The 12,404-nt window shown below is 35.6% G+C and overlaps 1 pseudogene; it reads left to right on the top strand.

Annotated features, from left to right (window-relative positions):
• Nucleotides 1-2,396: 2,396 nt before the first annotated feature.
• On the top strand, nucleotides 2,397-4,013 carry LOC110212478 (polycomb protein SUZ12 pseudogene; annotated as a pseudogene).
• The last annotated feature ends 8,391 nt before the right edge of the window (nucleotides 4,014-12,404 follow it).

Raw genomic sequence — 12,404 nt, 5'->3', positions numbered from 1 at the left:
CACTAGTGTAATGGCAGTGTCAGAGGAGAGAAGGGGGCATATGTCAGAAATTTTGCAAAGATGAAAATCTTGAGGCTTTGGCAACAGAAAGGATATGAGGGTATGAGAAATAGTGAGGAATCCAAGATGATCCTAGGTAGTTAGACTGAGGGTCTGGGAGGATGGTTTTGCTCCCTATAGTAATAGGGAAGGTTGCAGGAAAGGAGGATTTAGGGGTTTTTCCTAAAAATAATCTTTTGATTATGAGTTCTTTTTCTGGACATATTGAGGTTAAGATGTCTCCTGAACACCCAATTTGAAATATCAAGGGGGGGGGATAGAAAAAGAGAGACAGACAGACAGAGAGTGATCTGTGGTATGGAGGAATGAAAAAACATCATTTCATAGAAGTGCTCTATTTAGAGATTTCTGAAAGTTCTGAAGACTTGATGTATGTCTATAAGATTCTGTGGAAGAGCTTACAGAAAATTGTTCTTTAGGATAGTGGTTTATAGGGGGCTCCTGGGGGAGGTAGGTGGCATAGTGGATAGAGCACCAACCCTGGAGTTAGGAAGACCTGAGTTCAAATCCAGCCTCAGATACTTGAAACTTACTAGCTGACCCTGAGCAAATCACTTAATCATGATTGCCTCACCAAGATAGGGAAAAAATAAAAAAATAAAATAAAAAAGAGGGGTGCCCACTGACCATACTTAATTTTTAAGTATCCATATTGCTGAACCTAACTATGGCAAACTCACCAGTATTCCTATGTTTTGAAAAAGGACCTGGAAATTGGAAGGTATTATTTGAAAAGACTATAAGCTAACCCCATTCAAACCACTCTTAGTAAAAAGAAACTCAAAGTAGAGAATTCATTGGTGGATAATGAAAAGGAAAGAAATAAAGCAGCAGTGGAATTTTCTTTGGAAAATAGAGATGAACCTCTGATGAATGGATCATGAGGAGGAAGCCTTAGAAAAGAAGAGTAATTTTCTTCCCTTTCTATCAGGAGACAATGTATTCTATCATTTCTCATTCATCACATGGGACCAAGACTGATCACATTTAATCCAAATTCTAGTGTGGGTGGCAATGCAATGAGAGAGGTAAATCCTTTTTCGCAATTCTACACTTACGTAACATGGTATGTTGCATGTTGTAGGCACAATGTTGGATTGATTCAACTTTTCCAGGTGCCTGTGCAGAAAAAGGAAATGCCCCCAATCATCTTGGATGCATTTTCTTACATGTTTTTCCTGGTCCAAAGCATTTCTATTTCATGATGATTAATAAAATCACCACTTCTGCCAGCTAAACCATAACCAGGCAATATTTATTTGTCCAACAATCATGAAACAGTTCTGGAATTGATGATTTCTCAGGTATCAAGTCTGAAGCACTCTTCTCAATCATATGCAAATTAGATATTGGGAAACAGAAGGATATAGAATCTTCACTTTAACTAATTTGTCTATGTAGGTGCCTTGTTACAGTTTCTCAAATAATCAAATCTCACATATATTTCTGGTTTTATACTTTTCACTTAGCAAAATTGTCAAAATCTCAAAGGAGCATTTCCTTACATGTATAACTTGGAATATCAACATGTATAACTACATAGTATTAATGTATTATCAAATAAACTTCACCTTCACAAGCTGGTCAAAGTTTAACTTTTTTTTTTTACTTTTTTAGCATATTACTGAAAACAGTTTGATTTTACTGAAAAAAAGATAAAAATAGTTCGTTGACTATACCCTATCTTAGCATTTTAAGCGTATTTTTTTAGTTTAGTATTTTTTTTAAATTCAAACCCCTAGTATACTTTTTCAGGTATTCTTTTTTTTCTAAAGCAGATTCTAAATAATAAGCAATCAATAGCACGAATAAGCATAAGAATATATGTATATATGTATGTATAAATATATTATATATATATATGCACACAATTAGGTATTTATTTCCTTTTATTCTCAGTCTTTTCTTGTCTTCACTTTTATCATTCCACCAATCGTTTCATTCTGTTGCCTCAAAATGTTACCATTTCACCTTCTTTTTTTAAGCAATCATAATATGGCCTAATAAATACTTAGGTCATGAAAAGTAAATATGTTCATGATGCAGTATACAGTATGAATTTAGAAGACAGATTTGCTATCAGGAAGCAATTAATGAACATTAAACAATGCAACCTTGGGTAAACTACAATGAAAAGTCAATTGCTCACCCTATCAGAAACTAATTTGATAATTACGATTTGTTAAGAGGCCTAATTCCTGGGCATTACTTCATTCTCTTCTGGGCTCTTAACTTTTATCTGATGATCAAGTAATCAGTAATCTTACAATTATCAGCAGGGCATCATTACCTAGAATATTTCCTTATAATGTCATAAAACTCCAAGTATCAGAAGCATGGTGGTGGCCGCTGGCATTGGTAGCAGGCTTCAAGGCTTCAGAGGTAGTGGTGGCCACAGCCTCAGGCAGAAGACTGGTGTGTTGCCTGTGAAAAAGCTGAAAATAGAGCAGGTCCAGGCTGACCGGGAGCTTTTTGTCTAGACCTTTGAGAAACCAACACAAATCTATACATTTCTTCATACTCAGAATCTCATACAACCAATACTTTTGCACAGAACTGTTACTTACATCTCTCACCAGAATTCCAGAACGCAGATCAAAAGGAATACATGTCTTGCAGGAAATGGAAGAATTTCCACTCAGTAAGAAAAGAGCAGTATGGGAAATGATTTTTTTTTTAGGCAATTGGGGTTAAGTGACTTGCCCAGGGTCACACAGCTGGTAAGTATCAAGTGTTTGGTCTGAGGCCAGATTTTAACTCAGGTCTTCCTGACTTCAGGGCCAGTGCTCTATCCGCTTTGCCACCTACCTGCCCTTGGGAAATGATTATTGATGGGAAAAGACCTATGATAATCTTTAGCTCCTATAACAAAATCTCTAGCAAACAGAAATTTTGAGAGTCTCCCTCAAGAAAATAAGCCTGGTTCTGGTAAACCCTCTCAGACTATAATTGTGAAAGAATCATTATCTACACACCTTCAAACAAGAAAAGGGTTATTTTAAATAGACAAAAGTTACAAATATTTTACCAGTTCCTTTATAGCAACAATACAAGACAATAAACTGAAGCCAGACTTGCCTTGGTGCTGTACTGCCATAAACTTCACAGTTTACTCAAACATCTTAACTCGTTCATAGTAGATTTATCTTCAATTATGTCTGTAATCCGAAAGGTGCTAGATGCTTCTCTCAAGGAGTGCTATGATGGCTCCTGTGCAAGCAGTCCTCAGGACATTCATTGTCAACCTGGATTTAAATTAGTAATAATGGGTGAGTAAAGAGAACACCTATCACACACATTCTTATATTTAGTCCAAAAAATACAAAAGCAAGTATGTCTTATATATGCAAATGGAGATGTAGAAAATAGCAATGAGCATACAGCAGCGGGTACGGTTGGCTCTAGAGACACTTGTTTACACTCTGCCAACAAGAAATAGAAGTAGATAGTGAAGATGAAAAAGATCCTGAAAGGCTAAGAGAGGGGGGAAAAAAACATTCCTCAAATTGAAGAATTTTCTGATGTCAATGAAGGAGAGAAAGGAGTGATGAAATTATGGAATCTACATGTCATGAAACATGGGTTTATTCCTGACAATCAAATGAATCATGCCTGTATGCTGTTTGTAGAGAATTATGGACGGAAAATCATTAAGAAGAATCTCTGTGGAAACTTCATGCTTCACCTGGTCAGCATGCATGACTTTAATCTCATTAGCATAATGTCAATAGACAAAGCAGTTACAAAGCTTTGGGAAATGCAGCAGAAATTAGACAAAGGAGCAAATGCCCACCAACCCCAACCCCAATGAAGAGTCGACTGAGGAGGAAAATGGGACATCAAATGGACATAGTGGCATTCACCCAATGGAGAGAATTTCAGATATTGATGTGGTGTCATGGGTTTCAAAACAGAATAAGGAAAAAAAACAAATCTCTGAAAGAAAATGCTAATCCTGTATTATGGACAAACACTGAAAAAAAATTCTTGGGAATACACAGTCTAGAAAGAGCTTCTGTTCTGATTTATTTTGTAAATCATAGTTTCCAACTAGGCACTGTTAGATGAAGTTAACAATCCCAGCAAAGACTTTGTATCACGGTTCACTTGACTTCAGCAGCAAGTAAATACATATATACCAATTTTAGTGATTTCATTACAATATTTTCTAGTTTGAGCACGAAGAGCAATGCTTCATTAAAAAAAGTGTTTTTGTAACTTGAGTGATTAGTGCCTTATGAAACCTATGATAATATTGAAAACATATATAAATTAAAAAATAAAACTCTAAGTATCTTCTTCATGTTTTGATATTCCTTTACCTGTCACTATGAGCATGTTTTATAAAGGTTATTTTGTTATTTTTCAAAGAGAGAAAGAGATAAAATGATTAAGCTTAGGGGGGAAATAGTGCTTTGGGAAAACATTAATAGGATGTCTTATGTGCCCTGAAGGTAAAACAAAGCTTTGTTTGGCCTTCAAGAATATTGAGGAATACTATAGACATAATGAGGATGAAGTATTATATTTTCACATGTGACAGAACAAGAAAGATGGACTTAGATTTAGTGCTATGAATATAGAAAACACTCTATGAGTTGAGATACCCTTGAAAGTGACATCCCAAGAATAAGGAAACTTTGGATTGCCTCTGGAAGACCCTTTAATTGAATTTATTTCTTTTAACAATTTTGGAACCAATAAAGACAGGAGAAAGATAGAAAAAGGGTGTCTATTTCAGAAATGTTAAATAGTCACATTTTCTGGAATGGAAGGCTATGTGAATTAGCGTACTATGAAATAAGGCCAGAAAGGAATGTTGGAGCCAAATCATGGATGACCTTGAAAACTTAGTACATTCTTTCCTTACTTCACATCAATTCATTTCCCAAAAACCAAATGCAAAAAATTGAAGGGTGGCCTTCTTACCTACTCCCTCACCCCTGTTTCCAAGTCCTTCTACTACTGTTGGTGCAAGTCTGCCTCAGCTGCTTAACTGAGTAGAAAATGATACTATTAAAAGTTTCCTTCCTAACTGAACATAATACTTGTCCAAGAAGATGTGGGAAAGTTGGAACACTAATGCATTGTTGGCGCAGTTGTGAACTCATCCAATCATTCTGGAGAGCAGTTTCAAACTATGCCCAAAGGGCTATAAAAACTGTGCCATACCCTTTGACCCAGCAATATCACTTCTAGGGCTGTATCCCAAAGATATCATAAAAGTGGGGAAAGGACCCACATACACAAAAATATTTATAGCAGCTGTTTCTGTGGTGGCCAAGAATTGGAAGTTTAGGGGTTGCACATCAATTGGGGAATGGCTGAACAAGTTGTGATATATGAATGTAATGGAATAGTATTGTTCTATAAGAAATGGTGAAAAGGTGGATTTCAGAAAAACCTGGACAGACTTAGATGAACTGATGCTGAGTGAAGTGAGGAAAATCAAGTGAATATTGTACACAAAAACAGCAACATTGTACAACAACACACTATGATGAAATTAGCTCTTCTCAGCAGTACAATGATCCAAGACAATTCCAAAAGCTCATGAAGGAAAATGCTAACCATATCCAGAGAAATAACTATGGAGTCTGAATAAATATTAAAGCATTTTTTTCACTTTTTTCTTTCTCGTGATTTTTCCCCAACTCACAAGACAAAAAAAAATACTCAAAAAGAAGAACCATCAAAAATAGGCAGACAAAATATTAGGGAGAGACCAGAGATTTGGTTGGTATAGAAATCTCTTGGGTGAAGAAATATCTAATATCAAACTAATGTGGCACTTTTTTTTAGCCACTTATCATCTTAGTGAATGGACTCTAGAACAGGGCTTTTTAAACTTTTGCCACTCGCGATACCTAGAACTTTTCTTAAACTGTAGGTTGAAACACTATATCGGGTTGTGATCTCTAGAACACTGAATAGGTGGTCATACAGCCACTATGTCTCAGAGGCAGGACTTTCACCACTGTTTTCCTGGTTCTAAGGCATATTCTCTATTCTTTACAACATTGCTCCCTCTAACTATAATATGGGTAGTAAACTAGTTTGAAATTAAAAGAAAATACAGTGTTGTATTCTATTACTATTATTTTGTAGGAGGAACTTGAGGAATGCCAGACCTGTGATTTCACTGATAAAGAGTATACTTAGTGTGGAAATCTTCTTTTCCAATGCAGAGTATTATCTATTCTGCTACTTACAATTTTAGAGAATAGTCTGTAAACTGAGGGGTTAAGTGGCTTGTCAATGGTCACACACTCAGTTTAGGTCAGAGACAGAACTCAAACCCTGGTCTTTATGATACTGAAGCTAATTATCCACTATAATTTTCCTTTTCTCTTAGTATAAGAGAATGTAATTTTTTAGAAATATTTTTATTTTCTCCTCTAATTTTGAAATTATGCTTGAAATACTCTTGTGTAACACAGAGAGCCATGGGTTGAACAATAACAATGTTCCTATAAGTAAACTTTGAATGACTCCATTACTCATGATCTAAATTTGGGCTGAGGAATGGATATAGCAGAAGTTCAATACTATTCTCGATGCATAAAAAGCAATCTATACAGCAATATATTTCCTGGATTTGTTTTCCAGGAAAGCCACACACTTTTCCACAAGCAATGGTTCCCATGTACAATCTCACCACCTGGATATGGACAAGTCAGACATTCCATTCCCATCGCATTGTTAGTAGCAGACAAACTCAGCTGGTTTACTGAGGCCAAGGGAAAGACTTACAGGTGGATAGGGTGAGTGGGGGGGGATTTTACAGAATTCCATGAACTTTATATAGGGTGTCCCAAAAGTCTCAGTGAGGTCTTTGGCCATTAAAGCTGAAAATTAAACTAAGACTTTTGAACACCGTAATTTTGTAATATGAACTATTAGGGAAGCATTCACTACAAATGCTGGGAATAAATAGATTCATCGAGCAATTTTGTATTATATAGTTTCATATATAAAGCCCGGAAACTGCTGATTGTAATTGTAGGGACAATGTTTTCTTTGTCTTAAAAAGCTAAGTCAAATAAAAATCACTTGATGAGCTCAAGAGTCAAAAATTCTGCTTATTTCAAATGAAAAAATATTCTTTATTGAGTTTAAACAAATGAAACTATGATGCTCTCACTTAGTTAAAAAAGCAAAATGATTTTTTTTCCTCCAGCACGGTATAGTGGATAGAGGCCTTGGAAAAAAAGACCTGTGCTCAAATTCTGCCTCTGACATTTGAATGTATAAGTTCTTACATCAACAGAATCTCAGGCCCATGACTATTTTTTTTTATCATTTTAGTAAAAGTTTTTTAAATAACTTCATTGTTTCAACCTTGAATTATTATTTTCTCTGTACTTTAGCACATATGCTAATTAACACTTTCAAATGATCTAGTTTCTATATGTAAGCCTTTATAATCCATGCCTTATGTTTTTACAACACCTAAATGATACATATATAAAATGGAGTATATACTTAATGTAAAATAATTGAATCATTTTTTTCTTGAGAAGGTGAATATAGTTCATAAATATCATAGCATCATCAGTCACATGTAATTCTCATCAATAAGAAAGAAAAAAAGAAAATTTGTTTCTAGGGAGAATCATAAGTGATTTTTGAAAGTTTTTACACAAAGGAGTTAAGCAATAGAAATAATCTATCTTTTCTGAAGCTGCAGTGTATGACCTGATGCATTTATTCTTAGGTACCTTCCCCAGATATCAAAATGGGTCCTTTTCCCAACCACCTAATATCTTCAATGATTTCATTCTTCTAATCTTCTAGGATAGATATGTGTAATCATATTTGTGTTTTCCCTTTCCATCACCTATGATTATCCTGTCACTGTTTTCTTGTTTCTTCCTTTAAGTCCTAAACGTATGCTTGTCTAAAAGACAAATCTACAGAGAACTCACAAAAGGCTAGCACTCATATTGTGGCCAGAAGATGTGATATAAGGATACTTTTAAGGTCTCTCTGAAGAACTTTGGAATAGGTTGCATGACATGGGAGTCACTGGCACAGGACCGTGCATCATGGCATGCCCTCGTCAGAGAAGGTGCTGTGCTCTATGAGGAAGGCAGAACTGATGGAGCTCAAAAGAAATGTGAGATCCACAAATTTAGAGAACTCCCCCCAAATGTTCAAATGGACTGTTTATACCTGACTTGTGGTAGAACATTCCAGGCTCATATTGGTCTGAGCAGTCACAGTTGGACACACTATAACTTGACTCTAATGAAGTAATGTCATTTTGGTCTTCTTTGACGATGAAGGAAAACAACCAATCATCCTTCATATTCTATTTCTTCTGTCCTAGACTAGGCCATAATTGTTTGGTATCTTTATTGCCTCAGAAATTTCCTATTTGATCTTCCTGTCTCTCTTAACTTTTGTCCTTTCCATTTAATTCTTTATCTTAGAATTAATCTGATCTTTTGAATTATCTTTTTCATCATCCTTTGTTAATGAATCTAAAATGTTTCTCCCTTGCCACACCCAGTCACACATCCTTTAGTGTTATTGTTCAGTTGTTTCAGTTGTGTCCAACTCTTTGTGACCCCCATTTGGGGTTTTCTTAGCAAAGATATTGGAGTGGGTTGCCATTTTCTTTTCCAGTTCATTTTACAGATGAGGAAACTGAGGCAAACAGGGTTAAATGACTTGCCTAGAGTCACACAGCTAGTAAGTGTAAGAGGCCGGATTTCAGCTGTGGAAAATAAGTCTTCCTTTTGCCAGTCTTGACACTTTATCCACTGCCCTACCTCGCTGCCTCAATGTCTTTTACCTGGTTTCAAAAAATAAAACTTGTAGGGCAGCTAGGTGGTGAAGTGGATAGAGCACTGGCCCTGAAGTCAGGAGGACTTGAGTTCAAACCCGGCTTCAGACTAAACACTTGACACTTGCTAGCTGTGTGACCCTTAGCAAGTCACTTAACCCCAATTGCCTAACAAATAAATAAAAATAAATAAAAATAAACAAAACTTGCTGTCCAACCTTATTTCCCAATATTATTTAGTATCTGATCTTGCTCTACTAAGCCTCCTTCTCCTCTCTTTCCTCCAAACAGGACAAGTTTATTCTTACATTTATTAATTCTCTTCTCCCTTCTAGGGAAACTCACCTTTATTTTGGCTGCTTCTTTAATTCATAACCCATTCTTCAAGGGATAACAGATCTAGTCTTTCCTCTTCTAGGGATATCCATGAATACTCTAGTCTATTGTTTCTTTGTCCTATAAACCTAAATTATTTTTGTTCTCATAAGTTTCAGTATACAGTAAAATGCATAATTATTCTTTAAACGTAAATATGTGGGTGAATTTTTTCTCACTGAGTAGAACAATAGTCTCCTGTTTTTTTGATAACATCCTATGTATATAAAAAAAGATAATGCATCCTTGATATATATGCATATACGTATAAATATTGTATCTGTGCATGTGAGTATTATTATGCCACTACATTATATACATTTTGAAATAGACATTTAAAAGGAAGAGGCAAAAATGAATAAATATTTTTAAAATACATAATTTTATTTATTAATAACATAACCCTTTTTGTTTTCAATAAGTATTATTAATGATCATATTTTGGTGAAAGCAATATGATTGAATATGCTTCATTATTTTGAAGCATCCTTGTGTATGTCCTGAGGGATAGAGTGGAATTTTAAATAATAATTGCTTGTTAGTAATTAATTGTTCAGTTAATTTGATCAATGTAACTAGCCAAGCAAGTGAATTTCTTCTTTTGATAAACTTTTTTTTTTAATTGAAAGATACACAGAACAAACATCAAATAGTGGCTCATAACTTTTGAGCGGGAATCATGTTTCTCATGAAGAGATGGAAAATTATGTTGGCAGATTGCAAAGAATGAATTGTAATAGGTAGAGATTAGAAGCAGGGAGGAAAATTCAGAAGCTGTTGTAAGAATCCAAAAGGGAGATGATGGAAGTCTGAATTTGAGTAGTGGGTGATTGTGTCAGTAGGGAAAAGAGGACTTTTATAAAACATATCTTAAATCCTGAAAGGATAAGATTTGACAACTGCTTCAATATATGGAGTAAAAATGAATAGTTCATAAGAACACCAAGGCTGCAAACCTGAGTGATTGACAAGATGGCACTACTCTGGATAGAAATAAGGAAGTTTGGAAGAGTCATAGGTTTGGGAGTAAAAATTAGGTAATGGGATCTGTGGAGTAAATTACAACTCATCCATTGGTGTTCATTTGGACCCACTCTGAAGCCCTGCTTTAGAGATGGAGGCTCCCTTCCTTCAGAGACCATGTATCTATATTACACCTCACTGATATCAAGAACCATACCTCTTGCTTCTTTTGCATAACCCCCAAAACCTGGGACAATATCAAGTTCATAGCAGGCATTTAGGAAATACTTGGTGTTTGGTTCTTCTGCCTAACCTGTTTCTGTATGTGGGGGGGGGGTAGGGAGGGGAGAATGTGAATCTAATACAGGAGTATTAAATGCCCTTATAATGGACATTTATATAGGACATTCAATATATCATGGGGGGAAATACATCGTTTTGGATTGTCCTTGCCCCCAAACACATTTTTCAGGGTCTTCTTAGCTCATAAATAGCCCTGGCTCACTCATTTGTACTGATTGCAGATCTGTCTTGACATTCAAGCATCCCCAACTCACAGTATTCTCAGAATTTTTACTCTCCCTTGTGGATACTTCTGCCTCAGAATCTTCTGCATGAAGTCTTTCCTGGTATACTTCAACCCTCAGTTGCTAGTGCTTTCCCTTTCAAATGGCCTTGTCTTAACATCTTTGTATTTTCAAAATGTATTCACATTATATATATGCTATATATTAGTATAAATGTTTTTATCTCCCTCACTGTGATTAGGGATTGTTCCATTCTTTGTACATATATTCTCAGCCTCTAGCAAAGTGCCTAGCAGATAAAATAGTAGGTACTTAATAAATACTTATTGATACCACATTTTATGAAATCTTCTCCTTTTAAGACTACTCTTCAAACACACAGATCTAGAATAAGGTGTTATACTTATTTCTTCACACAGCTACTTTCAGGCTCTACTCTACCATCCTCTACTTATCTTTATTGCCATAATCTCCTGATTACATCTTGTGTGACTCTTGTCTGTGTATGCCAATACAATTCTACAACCAGTTCCGCCAAGGTGGTGAGGCCTTCCTTCATTTACATGACTTGAAGTTGAATTTATGCATATAATTCAAGTGTCCTATTGACTGTTCTTTGGTTTCATTACATGACTGAAGAACCTACTCTTCTGATCTCTGATGTTTGATACAGACTTCCTTCTTCTGCTGCTTTTAATACAATTCCCCATTGGTAATGTGCCACAGTCCACTTTTCTCCACCATGAACTTCAGACTCTTTTCTCCCATATTTACAAGGGAGCCTCCACATTGTGACTGTAACATGATAGGACCAATGTGTTACATGAAGAAGTGGAATTGGAACTAAAGAAAGCAATGATGGGAACTCTTGCTGTACTAGAAGGAATATACATAGGGGAGGCAACATTATTTTAAAGGCATCTAAGGATGCAATCTTAAGGGAACTGAAAGAAGAGAAAAAAAAACATCCCTGAAATGATTGTTACTGGAATGAGTGACTGCAAGATTATTAATAGCCACTTACCCATATGGAAACTTCCCCAGAACCTGAAACAATTCTCAGCAGCTGGAGTTTTGCAGGCATGATATTTGTATGTGTGTATGCTGTTGTTGTTGTTTTTGTTTTTTGCACAAGTGTCAGCAGTCAGATTTGCTTTCCAATTTTCATTAAACCAGTTTAAGTTCTTTACTTCTAGTAGAACTGTTTTCTGGGGAAATCTCTGACTCTAAGAAGCAACACAACACAATTAGAATTCTATTCCTGTGACTTCCCTAGAGCTCCTTCTTCAAAGGTCACCAGTTATGTTCCACTGATTAAATCCAACGGACTTTTAAAGATCACATTATCCTTGACCACTCTTTTTGCCTTGAACACAATTGACCACTCCATCTTTCTAGATACTTTCTTATCCTTTGACTTCATAGATGCCATATTTTCTTGATTGTCTACCTCCAGTATCTCTCTAAAAACTTCTGTCTCCTTTATAATCCTTTCATTTTCTTGCTGATCTCTCAAGGTAAGGGTGTTCAGTAGGGTTCCATCAATGACCCTTCTTCTCTATTTGTATTTTTTCCTTTGGGAATCTCATTCACTCAAACAAATGCATCAAATCTATTCAGATAATCCTCCAGCTCTGATTTTTCTTATAAAATCTAGACAGTCTAGATATCTCCATTTGCATCTGTCT

The sequence above is a fragment of the Phascolarctos cinereus genome, unplaced genomic scaffold (genome assembly GCF_003287225.1).
Source record: "Phascolarctos cinereus isolate Bilbo 61053 unplaced genomic scaffold, phaCin_HiC Scaffold_7;HRSCAF=346, whole genome shotgun sequence".
Classification (NCBI taxonomy): Eukaryota; Metazoa; Chordata; class Mammalia; order Diprotodontia; family Phascolarctidae; genus Phascolarctos; species Phascolarctos cinereus.
This window is presented reverse-complemented; position numbering and strand designations above follow the sequence as displayed.